The sequence below is a fragment of the Bombina bombina genome, chromosome 8, assembly GCF_027579735.1.
Source record: "Bombina bombina isolate aBomBom1 chromosome 8, aBomBom1.pri, whole genome shotgun sequence".
NCBI classification, from domain to species: Eukaryota; Metazoa; Chordata; class Amphibia; order Anura; family Bombinatoridae; genus Bombina; species Bombina bombina.
The window spans coordinates 344,573,236-344,585,417 of NC_069506.1; positions in this window are offsets into that span (position 1 = coordinate 344,573,236).

Consider the following 12,182-nt stretch of genomic DNA (forward strand, 5'->3'; position numbering starts at 1 on the left):
ATCTATCATTAGAAGAAGGATTGAAACTTAAGACCCACTGGGTAGGAGAGTCTTTCCTTCACTTGCCAGGAAAAGGGGAGTGGCTATTTTGCTTGGATTTTTTTTAAATACAAGATTAACAAACAAGAACAATAAACAAGACAATAAACAAGAAACTAAACAAGAAAATAAACAAGAACATAAACAAGAAAATAAACAATTTAGAAAACTTTTTTTTAACCTGGGGATTAGAGATGTCTGTAGGATGTCTGGAACAGAATCCTGATATCAAAAATGATACCTGTATGTCAAACAAATATGGTTCTCTCTCCAGGATAGATATGTTTCTTATTAGTAATAGCTTAATAAACACGGGAGTTAATACACTGATCTCTCCCTTTTTATTATTCGGATCATGCACCTATAATACTGGAATTTCTCTTTTCTCTTAATTCTTTCTTTCGCCGTTTTCATTTTCCAACATATTTGTTTAATGATCTTAAATTCAGAAATGATCTTGTCAAAAAATGGGAGGATTATTGTCTTCTCAATCAAGCACACATAGATAATCCCGAGTTGTTCTGGCAGACTGCCAATGTAGTCTTGACCGGTGATATTACTTCTTTTATGATCAATATGAAGAAAAAACTGGGTTAAACTGAAAATTGGGTTAAATATCTCAACGCCAATAAAGAACGAGATACTTTACTCCTCCATTCTACAACGTCGACTGAGTTAAAAATGCAGCCTAAATACTACAGATATGGGAACAAGACGGGTAAACTTTTGGCAAGGATAATTAAAAATGTCTCTAGTTCTCAAGGCATTGAAGCGATTCAATCAAATGGTAATATTCATAAAGACTCCAAAGAGATCTTGTCATCTTTCTTTTCCTATTATTCTGATTTATACTCATATAAAGAGCCTAACTTAGATTATAAAGCCAAATTCTGGGATAGTATCATGGTCCCGAGTTGCCCAGAACATTTACTACCCTTGATTAATGCTTCTATTACCGATAAAGAAATTGCGGATAGTATAGACTTATATATCTTTACATAAAACCCCGGGACCAGATTTATTTCCCAATGAATTCTATAAAATGTTGAAACTTAATATTATCCCATATCTTAAAAACCTTTTTAATCATTACTTTCTAAATAAATCACCATGTTCAGATGCCTTCTCAACATCCTGGACCACTTTGATCTTAAAGAAAGGTAAAAATCCTCTTGAAATGGGTTCCTACAGGCCAATAGCCCTATTCATTTCTAATTACATAATCTTAACTACTATTATTGCCAACAGACTCCAGAGCCTGAATGACTGAACAGAATAACTATTCTATGTTCACATAAGTTTAAGTATATAACAGATAGTATCTGAAATAGATTATGAAAAATAATTATCTTATGCTTGTGTCGCTTTCTCTCTGTGTAGTCAGTTGTAGAATATAGCTCATAAATAAGTTTAAATCTAATTACTAACAATAGATATTTTAACTAAATACATTCAATACCGTGGTCCAGTATTGTACATCCTTATCGTGAACCATCATAAAGGGAAACCTAAGATCTAATAGATTAGGATGACCATAGAATGGTGTATGTGTCAATGTCACCTTTTATAACTAAAAAAATAATAATATATATATAAAATATCATTCTTACCTTTATTTAATTTTCTTATTTTTCACTTTTGTTTCTCATACACCTATCCCGATAGGATTTTGTAGCACTTATATTTTAACACCTGTACATCACATTATTATTTGTGGAATTCACTACATTTAATAGATTTTTTCCCTTTATCAACCCTACACTTATAAATTCACATTACCTTTCTTCATTTAGTTATCACTGATATAATTGTGTACATATTCACATATTGATATACATGGACATATGGCCTCCAATTTCACTCAAAACCGATATTTATGTCACTTTGTTCACTCCAGCACGGTCTCACTGTGTTCACCAGCACATTTATCTTTCTGTGACATTGATTATTCCTTTCTCTTCAAACATGTACATCCTCCCTTATTTGGAGGGGTTCACTTAAAGCTGTGGGTTTTATTTAAATCCTTCTAAACCACGCACTGTTAATATCCCCTTGAATAAATCGATAACTTATTAGTTGTATTTATTTTTTAATGTCAATATTAAAATCAATGTGGAAGTGAAAAAATATTAAAAGTTAAAAAATTCTTTTAAATTAAAATTACTTTTTTTATATTGTATAATGGTACTATAATTGTTCCGAAAATATAATACAATTCTTGATCTTAAAGCTGATTATTCAACATGACAACCCCTAATAGATCTATTCGTATAAGTAATATTTCTTATGTCAACTAAAACACATTTAACGCCACGGATAGTACATTAGTTATCACCTGGATTTCAAACATGTGAATTAATATGAAACGGCTGACATCTATATTTGACAACGGAGATAAAGATTCACTTGACTAAGTAGTTAACATCTTGCCCAAAAATTATTCTTATTTAAACTATTTCAGACCAGATATTATAATTATTCAACTCCAACACAAACCTCTGATAAGTCCCTCGATCATCCAATGACAAAACCATTGAGCCAAGTGTCAATCCAATCACGGATGACACCGATTGGTTCTGGATTGATTAATGGGTGGGGTTTAGGTAATATACACCTGCAGACGCCGGTGCGCGTCACCATTTGAAAAATCTGTAATTGACACGGCAAAACATGTCAAGGGAGGGTTATTGATTGTTCAACACCTTACACATTTTAAACTTAGCAAATAGATTAGACGCAAACTATGATTTAATATTACTTCTTTAAAACCTGTACTATACGTATGAGAACAATTCAATCCAGTGACCAGTATAATCTAAACAGCGTTGCTGCATTTAACTATTTAGAGGTGGAATATGTTATAGTCAATAGACGATACACGCTAACAGCAGTTGTTGGAGAGCCACATTACTTAAGCTCTCAGGTAGAAGTACAACAAATAACGGTGGAATCAATCTATAAGTAGTACTTAACAACAACAGGAATCTAGTACATAATTTGGATAATCTACGCATCCAGGCATCAATATACATGCTTAGGCATTCTCTAATCTAGATTTGATTACAAGACCCACTACAATACTATTATATCTATCTTCAATAGAAATGGTTATTTATGTTATAAGCTTTCGATAGAACGCGAATTTACATAGAGGGGCACAATAACACAGCGTAATAATCAATTCGTAAAGCTACTTTCTTTAGTGTTATAAGTGGTTAATACGATTGAAGATCAGGTGTCAATACAAGAGTTAAACTACACATTAACTGGGATTGGTATACAGCTGTAACAATTTGGTCAGTTACACTGTATCCAATTTGGTTAGTTACACTGTATCCAACTAAGTGATATTTAAATCCACTAACTCTAAGGCTTAATATTATAAGTGCATAAACATATGCTTGTCCTTGAAAAGATTATTCTTGGGAAAAAGAACATGGCGGTTTGGCACTTCCCGATTTGGAACTATATAGCTTAATTTCTTTGGCGAAATTTGTTGTAGGATGGCTTGGGAATTCAAACTATTTTTCTCAGTTAGAACTTGAAGAAAATGTATTATACCCATATTCACCTATAGCCATTCTTCACTGTAATCTTAAAACTTTTCCTAGATCAGTTAAAAATCTAACCTCGACATACAATTTACTGTCAGCCTGGCATAAGATATGTGCAAAAATGGGTCTTAATTATGCAATTTCTAATTATCAGATTACCACGGGGAACTCTGCATTTACCCCAGGAATTTACACAAAGGTATTCCAAAAATGGGCCGTTTGGGGCTTTTCAAGTTAGTACAATTTGTATACTTTAGGTTAAATATAGTCAAATCTTTTTCTGATCTGAAAGAACAGTATCTCTTAGATAAAAAGGATTTCTGTGCCTATCTTCAGATAAGACATTATATCCTTAATATCACTACCCTAGTGGACCTGGGCAAAATTAGATTCCTGGATAAATGGCAACCTCTACTTGTAAATCTCCATACTCACGACATAAACCATTCTATAAATAGGGTTTGTGAAACCACATTATCGGCTTTCTGGAGAGAATTACATCTTAAACTTTTGTACATGACCTATTACACTCGACATAAGGGATATAAGTGGTACAATTTAGATTTTAATAAATTCCCTAAATGTCAATTACTAGGAGCTGATGTAATCCATATGCTGTGGGAATGCTCTAAGATAAAACAGCTGTGGCTAAAGTTAGAATACTGGATCAATACGGTCCTAAAGATATCTCCTTTTACTTTTTCCAAGCACAACATAGTCCTCCTCTACTCCTATAATATAGACTTGCCCAATAATAAACGTATTAACTCTTTTATATTGTGCATAAGAAGCCTCATCTTCCACAAGTGGAAAGATAGAGCAATACCTAAATTTACCGAAATAATGAGTTTTATAAAAAAGCAAGGTATTATCAAACAGAGAGACACTGATACCAACTTAGAACCACGAGTGTGGTCATTTTTTATTAAATCACTCTCTAAGGAGGAACAGGGCATTATTATATTTCCATTCAGAAATACAGACTTAGTCCTACTTGGAATATAGCAGGATCTATAGATTGGGCTCCAAAGGGAGAGAGAGGGGAAAAAACAAAATTTATGTAAGAACTTACCTGATAAATTAATTTCTTTCATATTAGCAAGAATCCATGAGCTAGTGACGTATGGGATATACAATCCTACCAGGAGGGGCAAAGTTTCCCAAACCTCAAAATGCCTATAAATACACCCCTCACCACACCCACAATTCAGTTTAACGAATAGCCAAGTAGTGGGGTGATAAAGAAAGGAGTAAAAAGCATCAACAAAGGAAATAATTGTGCTTTATACCAAAAAATCATAACCACCATAAAAAAGGGGGTGGGCCTCATGGACTCTTGCCAATATGAAAGAAATTAATTTATCAGGTAAGTTCTTACACAAATTATGTTTTCCTTCATGTAATTGGCAAGAGTCCATGAGCTAGTGACGTATCGGATAGCAATATCCAAGATGTAGAACTCCATGCAAGAGTCACTAGAGAGGGAGGGAAAAAAATAAAAACAGCCATTTTCCGCTGAAAAAATTAATCCACAACCCAAAATATAAGTTTATTCTCATAAATGAAAGAAAAAACTTAAATTAAAAGCAGAAGAATCAAACTGAAACAACTGCCTGAAGAACTTTTCTACCAAAAACTGTTTCCGAAGAAGCAAATACATCAAAATGGTAGAATTTAGTAAATGTATGCAAGGAAGACCAAGTTGCTGCTTTGCAAATCTGATCAACTGAAGCTTCATTCTTAAAAGCCCACGAAGTAGAGACTGATCTAGTAGAATGAGCTGTAATTCTATGAGGCGGGGCTTGACCCGACTCCAAATAAGCTAGATGAATCAAAAACTTTAACCACGAAGCCAAGGAAACAGCAGAAGCCTTCTGACCTTTCCTAGAACCAGAAAATATCACAAATTGACTAGAAGTCTTCCTGAAATCTTTAGTATCTTAAACATAATATTTCAAAGCTCTTACCAAATCCAAAGAATGTAAGGATCTCTCCAAAGAATTCTTAGGATTAGGACACAAGGAAGGGACAACAATTTCTCTACTAATGTTGTTAGAATTCACAACCTTAGGAAAGAATTTAAATGAAGTCCGCAAAACCGCCTTATCCTGATGAAAAATCAGAAAAGGAGAATCACAAGAGAGAGCGGATAATTCAGAGACTCTTCTAGCAGAAGAGATGGCCAAAAGAAACAACACTTTACAAGAAAGTAGTTTAATGTCTAAAGAATGCATAGGCTCAAACTGAGGAGCCTGTAAAGCCTTCAAAACTAAATTAAGACTCCAAGGAGGAGAGATTGATTTAATGACAGGCTTGATACGAACCAAAGCCTGCACAAAACAATGAATATCTGGAAGTTTAGCAATCTTTCTATGAAATAAAACAGAAAGAGCAGAGATTTGTCCTGTCAAGAAACTTGCAGACAAACCTTTATCCAAACCATCCTGAAGAAATTGTAAAATTCTAGGAATTCTAAAAGAATGCCAAGAGAATTTATGAGAAGAACACCATGAAATGTAAGTCTTCCAAACTCGATAATAAATCTTTCTAGATACAGATTTACGAGCCTGCAACATAGTATTAATCACTGAGTTAGAGAAACCTATATGACTAAGCACTAAGCGTTCAATCTCCATACCTTCAAATTTAATGATTTGAGATCCTGATGGAAAAACGGATCTTGAGATAGAAGGTCTGACCTTAGTGGAAGTGGCCAAGGTTGGCAACTGGACATCCGAACAAGATCCACATATCAAAACATGTGAGGCCATGCTGATTGCTCCATGATGATCTTGGAGATCACTCTTGGAAGAAGAACTGAGGCGGGAAAATATAAGCAGGTTGATAACACCAAGGAAGTGTCAATGCATCCACTGCTTCCACCTGAGGATCCCTGGACAGGTACCTGGGAAGTTTTTTATTTAGATGAGATGCCATCAGATCTATTTCTGGAAGCCCCCACATCTGAACAATTTGATAAAACACATCTGGGTGGAGAGACCATTCTCCCAGATGTAAAGTCTGATGACTGAGGTAACCCGCTTCCCAATTGTCTATACCGGGGATATGAACCACAGATAGAAGCTGGATTCCGCCCAAACAAGTATCCGAGATACTTCTTTCATAGCTTGAGGACTGTGAGTCCCACCCTGATGATTGACATATGCCACAGTTGTGACGTTGTCTGTTCGAAAACAAATGAACAGTTTTCTCTTCAACAGAGGCCAAAATTGAAGAGCCCTGAGAATCGCACGGAGTTCCAAAATATTGATTGGTAATCTCGCCTCTTGAGATTTCCAAACTCCTTGTGCTGTCAGAGATCCCCAAACAGCTCCCCAACCTGAAAGACTCGCATCTGTTGTGATCACAGTCCAGGTTGGACGAACGAAAGAAGCCCCTAGAATTATACGATGGTGATCTTACCACCAAGTCAGAGAAATTCGAACATTGGGATTTAAGGATATTAATTGTGATATCCTTGTATAATCCCTGCACCATTGGTTCAGCATACAAAGCTGGAGAGGTCTCATATGAAAATGAGCAAAGGGGATTGCGTCCGATGCTGCAGACATGAGACCTAAGACTTCCATGCACATAGCTACTGAAGGGAATGACTGAGACTGAAGGTTTCCGACAGGCTGCAACCAATTTCAAACGTCTCTTGTCTGTTAGAGACAAAGTCATGGACACTGAATCTATCTGGAAACCTAAAAAGGTTACCCTTGTCTGAAAAATCAAAGAACTTTTTCGTAAATTGATCCTCCAACCATGTCTTTGAAGAAACAACACTAGTTGATTCGTGTGAGATTATGCAGAACGTAAAGACTGAGCGAGTACCAAGATATCGTCCAAATAAGGAAATACCGCAATACCCCGCTCTCTGATTACAGAGAGTAGGGCACCTAGAACCTTTGAAAAGATTCTTGGAGCTGTCGCTAGGCCAAAAGGAAGAGCAACAAATTGGTACTGCTTGTCTAGAAAAGAGAATCTCAGGAACTGATAGTGATCTGGATGAATTGGAATATGAAGATATGCATCCTGTAAGTCTATTGTGGACATATAATGCCCTTGCTGAACAAAAGGCAGAATAGTCCTTATAGTCATCATTTTGAAAGTTAGTACTCTTACATATCGATTCAAAATCTTTAGATCCAGAACTGGTCTGAATTAATTTTCTTTCTTTGGGACAATGAATAGATTTGAATAAAACCCCAGACCCTGTTCCTGAAACAGAACTGGCATAATTACCCCTGACAACTCCAGGTCTGAAACACACTTCAGAAAAGCCTGAGCCTTTACTGGGTTTACCAGAATGCGTGAGAGAAAACATCTTCTCACAGGCGGTCTTACTCTGAATCCTATTCTGTACCCCTGAGAGACAATACTCTGAATCCAATGATTTTGGACCGAATTGATCCAAACATCTTTGAAAAATTTTAATCTGCCCCCCTACCAGCTGAGCTGGAATGAGGCCCGCACCTTCATGCGGACTTGGGGGCTGGTTTTGATCTCTTAAATGGCTTGGATTTATTCCAATTTGAAGAAGGCTTCCAATTGGAAGCAGATTCCTTGGAGGAAGGATTAGGTTTCTGTTCCTTATTTTGTCGAAAGGAACGAAAACGGTTAAAAGCTTTAGATTTACCCTTAAGTTTTTTATCCTGAGGCAAAAAAACTGCCTTTTTAAAAAAAATAGCACAAGCCCCCTACTCTGCTGCTCTCCAAAGAGCCTGCAGAAAGTGCCGCCCTAGGCCCGTGCCTTGTTGGCCTAGGCCATAATACACCCCTGTGTGTTGAACTGTGGTAAGAATAAATCCGGCTCCACAAAGAGCTGAAGAGCGCGAGCGACCGCCTTTTTCCACATTCGGCAGCTAACAAATGCACACTTCTATTAATTACTGAACTGAATCTGCCCCTTGTGCTGTTAACTACTGGACATAATATACCCCTTGTATTATTAATTACTGAACAGAATCTGCCCCTTGTGTTGGTAACTACTGGACATAATATACCCCTTGTATTATTAATTACTGAACAGAATCTGCCCCTTGTGTTGTTAACTACTGGACATAATATACCCCTTGTATTATTAATTACTGAACTGAATCTGCCCCTTGTGCTGTTAACTACTGGACATAATATACCCCTTGTATTATTAATTACTGAACAGAATCTGCCCCTTGTGTTGGTAACTACTGGACATAATATGCCCCTTGTATTATTAATTACTGAACTGAATCTGCCCCTTGTGCTGTTAACTACTGGACATAATATACCCCTTGTATTATTAATTACTGAACAGAATCTGCCCCTTGTGTTGTTAACTACTGGACATAATATGCCCCTTGTATTATTAATTACTGAACTGAATCTGCCCCTTGTGCTGTTAACTACTGGACATAATATACCCCTTGTATTATTAATTACTGAACAGAATCTGCCCCTTGTGTTAACTACTGGACATAATATACCCCTTGTATTATTAATTACTGAACTGAATCTGCCCCTTGTGCTGTTAACTACTGGACATACATAATATACCCCTTGTATTATTAATTACTGAACAGAATCTGCCCCTTGTGTTGTTAACTACTGGACATAATATACCCCTTGTATTATTAATTACTGAACAGAATCTGCCCCTTGTGTTGTTAACTACTGGACATAATATACCCCTTGTATTATTAATTACTGAACTGAATCTGCCCCTTGTGCTGTTAACTACTGGACATACATAATATACCCCTTGTATTATTAATTACTGGACAGAATCTGCCCCTTGTGTTGGTAACTACTGGACATAATATGCCCCTTGTATTATTAATTACTGAACTGAATCTGCCCCTTGTGCTGTTAACTACTGGACATAATATAGCCCTTGTATTATTAATTACTGAGCAGAATCTGCCCCTTGTGTTGTTAACTACTGGACATAATATGCCCCTTGTTTTATTAATTACTGAACTGAATCTGCCCCTTGTGCTGTTAACTACTGGACATAATATACCCCTTGTATTATTAATTACTGAACAGAATCTGCCCCTTGTGTTGTTAACTACTGGGCATAATATACTCCTTGTATTATTAATTACTGAACAGAATCTGCCCCTTGTGTTGTTAACTACTGGACATAATATACCCCTTGTATTATTAATTACTGAACTGAATCTGCCCCTTGTGTTGTTAACTACTGGACATAATATACTCCTTGTATTATTAATTACTGAACAGAATCTGCCCCTTGTGTTGTTAACTACTGGACATAATATACCCCTTGTATTATTAATTACTGAACTGAATCTGCCCCTTGTGTTGTTAACTACTGGACATAATATACCCCTTGTATTATTAATTACTGAACAGAATCTGCCCCTTGTGTTGTTAACTACTGGGCATAATATACCCCTTGTTTTATTAATTACTGAACTGAATCTGCCCCTTGTGTTGTTAACTACTGGGCATAATATACCCCTTGTATTATTAATTGCTGGACAGAACCTGCCCCTGTATCATTAATTACTGAGCAGAACTTGTCTCTTTTGCTATTAATTATCAGATATAACCTGTCTATTGTGCTATTAATTACTGAACTGAATCTACCCCTTGTGTTATTAATTATTGGAAAGAACCTTCCCTTTGTGTTATCAATTACTGTTTATGATCTGCCACTGTGTTATTAAAGGGAAATAAAACAAGTTGGAATAGAGACAAAATAATATAATATGTACTTTAATTACTTTTTTTTTTACTGCAATGCCTCGCCATTAACCCTTTCTTTTTAGTTTCTGAATTGTAAAGCTCTAACTCCCCCCTCACAATTCCTTTTATGTCTGTATCTATGTTAATTGTTATTTTGGTAGAATGCAAAAGTGAATAGGGATTATCTGCTGGAGCATACCTAGAAGCTGTGAACTCAGTTGAAATACAATGCCTGTGCCTAAACACTGATAAGAGGGGTGGAATTAGTTGTTCCAGGCATCTTAGCTATGTAATTAATTTTGCTTATTTTTGAAAATTATTTTAAAATATTTGCCAGCAATTTTTAAACAATTTTTTTTTTATGCAAACTATTTTAAATTAATTAGCCCTTTTAGGATATGCACAGATCTCAACCTGTTTTATGGCACATTTGCCACTTGTGTTATTAATTACTGGACATAACCTGCCCCTATGTAATGAATTACTCAACACGACCTGCCCCTTGTGCCATTAATTACTGAACATAACATGCCTCTTGTGTTTTTAATTACAGGTCATGACCTGCCCCTGTGCTATAAATTACTGAACAGATCCTACCCCATTTTGCTGTAAATTACTGAACAGAACCTGCCCCATTGTGCTATAATTCACCGAACAGAACCTGCCCCTGTGCTTTAAATTACTGAACATAACCTGTCACTTTGTGTTATTAATTACTGAACAGAACCTGCCCCATTGTGCTATAAATTACTGAGCAGAACTTGCTCCATTGTGCTATAAATTACTGAACATAACCTGTCACTTTGTGTTATTAATTACTGAAAAGAACTTGCCCCATTGTGCTATAAATTACTGAGCAGAACTTGCTCCATTGTGCTATAAATTACTGAGCAAAACCAGCCCCATTGTGCTGTAAATTACTGAACAGAACCTGTCCCATTGTGCTATAAATTACTGAACAGAACCTGCCCCATTGTACTATAAATTACTGATCAGAACCTGTCCCATTGTGATATTAGTTACTGAACAGAACCTGCCCCATTGTACTATAAATTACTGAACAGATCCTACCCCATTGTGCTATAAATTACTGAACAGAACTTGCCCCATTGTGCTATAAATTACTGAGCAGAACTTGCTCCATTGTGCTATAAATTACTGAGCAAAACCAGCCCCATTGTGCTATAAATTACTGAACAGAACCTGTCCCATTGTACTATAAATTACTGAACAGAACCTGCCCCATTGTACTATAAATTACTTAACAGAACCTGCCCCATTGTGCTATAAATTACTGAGCAGAACCTGTCCCATTGTGATATTAGTTACTGAACAGAACCTGCCCCATTGTACTATAAATTATTGAACAGATCCTACCCCATTGTACTATAAATTACTGAACAGAACCTGCCACACTGTGCTATAAATTACTGAACAGAACCTGCCCAATTGTACTATAAATTACTGAACAGAACCTGCCCCGTTGTGCTATACATTACTTAACAGAACCTGCCCCATTGTACTATAAATTACTGAACAGAACCTGCCCAATTGTACTATAAAACATAATTTATGTAAGAACTTACCTGATAAATTCATTTCTTTCATATTAGCAAGAGTCCATGAGCTAGTGACGTATGGGATATACATTCCTACCAGGAGGGGCAAAGTTTCCCAAACCTCAAAATGCCTATAAATACACCCCTCACCACACCCACAATTCAGTTTAACGAATAGCCAAGAAGTGGGGTGATAAGAAAAAAGTGCGAAAGCATATAAAATAAGGAATTGGAATAATTGTGCTTTATACAAAAAAATCATAACCACCACAAAAAAAGGGCGGGCCTCATGGACTCTTGCTAATATGAAAGAAATGAATTTATCAGGTAAGTT